Genomic DNA, 5101 nt, shown 5'->3' on the forward strand with positions numbered 1-5101 from the left:
CTCTTTGCTTCTAAAATAAAAAAAAAAGAAGAAGGAATTTTCAATAGTCCAACTTGTCAAGTGAAGACCATCTTTTAACCTTCAACAGCAGCGAAAGCCGTGTGAACTCTTGGTGAACCAAGATTGAAGTCATAAATCGTGCGTACAAAGGCGGCTGCAGAGGCTGGCGCGGGCTGCTGCACCTCTAACGCTTTCTGGGGCTGACAGGCGGCGGCCCAGCTAAAGTTCACAGTGCCCGGGGAGGGCCCACCTCCGCCTCCCCTCCCGCCCCCGCCTCCCCTCCCGCCCCCGCCTCCCCTCCCGCCCCCGCCTCCCCTCCCGCCCCCGCCTCCCCTCCCGCCCCCGCCTCCCCTCCCGCCCCCGCCTCCCCTCCCGCCCCCGCCTCCCCTCCCGCCCCCGCCTCCCCTCCCGCCCCCGCCTCCCCTCCCGCCCCCGCCTCCCCTCCCGCCCCCGCCTCCCCTCCCCCAGGCCGGCCCCGGCCCCCGGCCTCGGACCGGTCCGCCCCGCGGCCGCCTGAGCTGCGAGCTGAGGAGGCCCCTTGGCTGTTCCCGCAAAGGGCCGGGGGGCGCATTTTCTCTCCTGCCAGCCAGCTCCATCCTGGTCGTTTATTCCCGGCCTTCCCTCACCCCCCACCCCCACAGCCTGCTGTATGTAAATAGGGAAATAGATCTACACGGACACAATAATTTAGCATGGTTGGTCTTTGGCATTTTCTACAAGACCCCAAGAGATGGACTTTCCTCTCCCCTTCCTCCTTTTAGAAATGGCATCCTTCATCTCTGTCTATGCAGGCCCAACTATCCAGATACTCGGGGCTCCAATAGGGTCTGAGTCATTGGAACCAGGAACACCTGGCTGAAACATGCCATATAATTAGATTTTCTTTTTCTTTACCTTTTCTTTCTTATTTTTATAAGAGGCCCGGAATTAGCCTCTTCGACGGGGGCGGAGTAGCTGGGGTGTGGGAAAGGAACACCTTCATACAACTTCCAGCTTTCAGCCCCTTGGAGAGATTTCCAAATTCCCCGGAGCCGCTAGGACTTCTTTTCCTCGATCTCGCGGCCACCTCCTCCTCCTTCTCCAATCTTTTTTTTTTTCCCACCTCCCACTGTCTTCTCTACGGTTTAATCAAAGTTCAGCGACTCCACTTGCCTCTCCTCTCATTTCTTTCAGAAAGCGGAAACCAGACGACCCAGCGGCCACGGGACGAGTCGCCCCAACTCAACCCCAGCAGGACGCTGGAGGGGCCTCCCTTGTCCACCTCTCTTCGCTGGCACTGGCCTCCCGCACCCGGGTCTACAGTCCCTCTGCCATCTCACAGGTGTGCAGCCGCTAGGCCTGGGGGATCCAAATGACTGGGGCTGGATAGGAATGCCTTCGTGTTTCCCAAGACCCCCGGGCCTGCTCCACAAAGTTTGAAGGGTGGGTACACCCCGACCCAGGCAAGTTGCTCCCCCAAACCCATGACTGACTAATCTGATATGACAAAAGCCCATGATGGATTTGGTATGTGTTAATTCACAATGCCCTTTCCTCCAGAATTTAACTACAAGTTAATACACACCGGAAACCACGCGCATACACGCTCCTTAATGGGCTTAGGTATTAGCGAGTCCTAACGATGCATACAAATGTGCTCTGAGCTCTGTAGACCCCTCAAGATTTATGGGCCTTGAGCTCTCTGAAGCTGTAAACAAGGTGAAAAAAAAAAAAGAGAAAGCGAAAGCAACTTGGGGGGAAGAGACAGAGGCCTGACTCGCCCCTCCAGGTTGTGGAGAGAAGGGATTCTTTATGTATTTTCCTTTCCTTGCAAGCTCGGTGCGTGTGGGTTTTGGCGTTGGTCTGGGGGTGGTGTTCTGCCTGAATGCTGGTGTGCGTGGGCAGTGTGTTGTTTGCGTGCTGGGGTAGGATGCCTGCCTCTTCGGATTCCTGTGCAGGGGCCCGAACACAGCAGGCATTTGTGAGCATATATGCGTGAGTGTGTACTGTGTTAGGGTGTGTGTGTGTGTATGTGTGTGTGTGTGAGAGAGAGAGAGACAGAGAGGGAGAGGCAGGCTTCCACCTGGGCCAGGCTGCTGTCCCTTGAACGGTGGTGAACAAATCTCTAACAACAATCATAATAACAATAAATAATGAATAATAATAATAATAAAACAGTAGTTAACAGTCCCTCCATAACAGAATAACAATAAAATGCATGAGGAAATATTTTGAGGTGGAGACAGAAGGAGTCAGGATCACAGCATCTGAGGGGGAGATAGGAAAGGAAGGGAGGAAGAAAGCTTCTTAATATGCTCTTGGCGGGGCTGGGGTTGGGAACCCCTTTTCCAGACAAGGGACGGAAGAGGGGAAGGAGAGCCAGGAGGCCACTCTTTATTGCTTTTTTTCTCAGGCTTCTGCTTTGTGTGATCAGGGAAGGGATCCCACATATGGGAATGGTTAATGGATTTTGGGACTCTCTAGGAGCCCCTGTTTTAAGAAGGAGGCCAAATGTGCAGGCTCAGGCCAAGTGGCAGAGATGAATGAGGTGATGACCACAGCCTTGATCCGGCAGAAGCTCAGAGATGCCCGGGAAGACGGGGTGCCCGAACGGAAGCAGAAAAACACTTATGGCCACAGGGAAGTTGGGAGAGCCAGGCTGGGGCTCCGGCAGGCCCAGGGAAAGTTCCCTTTCTAGGCTCTTTATTAAAAAATTTAAAAGGAGGAGTTGAGGTGCCTTGAATTTTCCTTCGCGAGTTTGGAGACCAGCCGATTTTTCATGAAGCAAGCAAAGACTGCGGTCCCAGATCCTGCAACATATACCTCCTTTTCTCCAGGTACACTTTTCTGGTCATTTAATTAGTTTGTTTTCTTGGGGGAGATGGGAATCACAGGCATAGAGATAGTAAGTTTGCTAGAGAGGAAGCCACCCCACAGTTTCGGGTCTAATGAAATCCCTCCTTTAAAAACATTTGTACCCCCAATAAAAATAAAATTAAAGAGGAATATAGAAACACAAATTAGCCAACTTTTTTAAAAGAGAAAAAAGAAAAGAAAATCATCATAACAAATGAGCGTGAGAACTTCTAAAAAATTTGTCACGAACCCTTTCAGAGGTCTGGATTCTTTTTCAGTAGCCGGTGACCCATTTGGTCTGAAAAGAGAAATACACTATCCACTGATTCACTTATTTAAAGCCAGCACACACATACACACACAAACACACACACATATTCAGAAAGCCCTGGGTGCCCTCGCATTTGAAAACAACACCTGGTGGAGGACGCTGCGATACCTAATTGGACAGAACAGCAATAAAATAAGACCAGTGGAAGTGCTGAGCACAGGGCGCAGGGCTAGGGCCCGGGTTTTGTGTTCCAGGCCGCCAGAGAGGCAGCAGCCCTGGGCGATGGGGGGCCGGGCGGTCAGGCACCGGCTGGCGACTCTGCTCAGCCTCTGCAGCCTGGCCTGCAGCCCCTTTCCCCCAGCCTCTGGGCCTCGTGGGCTCTCTCCGCTCCGACGCCTGTTCGGGGCTTCCCTGTTGAGAGGGTTTTAGGACGAAGGGCCAAATGACTCAAGCCAGAGTCTGCTTTTTCATTTTTCTCCCTTAGGCCTCTCCACTTGCCCGAGCTCTCAGCCACCAGGAGACAGACGGAAGGGGCTTCTGGGCTGCGTTGGGAGTGGGCACTGTCCCCTACCCACTCCTGCACAGTTTCCCAAAGTCCAGCGACCTCCGACCCTCCTTGTGGGAAAAATACCAGTACCCAGACACCTCCGCACCCTGTTATATGACTGGGCTTGCTTCAGGAATATCTTACAAAGAAGAAGAAGGAGGAGGAGGAACGGCTTGGAGTCATGTTTACATCTACTTCTACTGATCCGTTCACATCTGGAGAGTTTATAACTCCCTCTATAACTCTCTGTTTGGAGGCACTGGTGGCTCTACTGACAGACTGATGTCTAGGAAATATTGCTCTATGTCTAACGTACCTAAATGTGCTGTGGTTGTATTTACAGATTTACGTTTGAGGGAAATATAATTATTTCCATTGTATTTGTGCATATACAGTAGTTATAGGAGCAGATTTATATATGGGAAAATATACAACTCTCTTACAGCCATCCGGCTTTATGTACATTTGATATCCTGACCGATTTATATCTCTGAACAGCTATATAGATAAAAACTTATATTGTTAGAATTATGTATCAGGAGATATATTCTTATTGATTGTGAAATAGAGTAGTTAGAGCATTCACTTAGAGCCATATATGGCTATGGAGATATTTCTATATTATTATCACTATATATAGGCATATCTATTTATAACTGCATAATTATAAAAATAGACATAAGTAATTTTAGTCCTATATGTGCAGATCTCTCTCTAGAGTTATAGACACTTTCAAATATAACTCTATAGAGAGATCTGTATGTATATAAGGTGTAATTATCTTGTGATGTGTTTACGTTGGGACTTAGGCCCATCTGTCTAGAACAGACATATTTATATGTAGGGGCTGGGAGAGACTTATTCACAGATATCTGCAGAGGGCCAACTGGAAACACTGTATCTGCCCTCTAGGAAACCAGCTAGGAGAGTTGTGTACTTATGGAGGGATGGAGTTACAAAAGGGTAAATAGAGCTCAGGGAGCCTTAAGGAGGGGAGGTGAATGGAGGGTGGGTGGGCTCGGTTTGAACAGATAGTGGGAGGAAAGGGGTAAACACCAGCACCCACCAGAAGGCGTGAACCAGTTTTGTGAGGGGCTGGCACAGACGACTGTGGACAAGGAGCTTGTAAAATGAGAAGCGGCTAACAGTCCTGCCACCTCACCCTGAGACACTCTCCACCGAGGAAGCAGCCTTCAGTTTGGCTTTTAGTGCACTGTAGGATAGGGACTGTCGTGTCACTCCTGTAGTCCTAGAGCGTTTCTGTTGAACCCTAATTTTTAGGTCTCAAAGAGTGGGCTTCAGAGATAAAGAGGTTTAGGCAGGGACAGGGCGAGGAGCGTGGGGTGTACTTTCGCTTTCCAATAAGTGAGGTAATCCAGGAAAGTGAGTTACTTTGGCCAAATAAAGCTTGTTTTTATGTGGGCCTCCTGTGCCCTGGTGGGGATGTA

General features: G+C 50.2%; 1 long non-coding RNA gene across 1 annotated transcript; it reads left to right on the forward strand.

Moving 5' to 3' along the window:
• Positions 1-529: 529 nt before the first annotated feature.
• Positions 530-2582, forward strand: LOC134730161 (uncharacterized). Its single transcript, XR_010111836.1, has 3 exons — positions 530-695; positions 1178-1422; positions 2555-2582. It is a non-coding gene; the product is annotated as an uncharacterized LOC134730161 (long non-coding RNA).
• Positions 2583-5101: the final 2519 nt, after the last annotated feature.

This window comes from Pan paniscus, chromosome 23 (genome assembly GCF_029289425.2).
Source record: "Pan paniscus chromosome 23, NHGRI_mPanPan1-v2.0_pri, whole genome shotgun sequence".
NCBI lineage: Eukaryota > Metazoa > Chordata > Mammalia > Primates > Hominidae > Pan > Pan paniscus.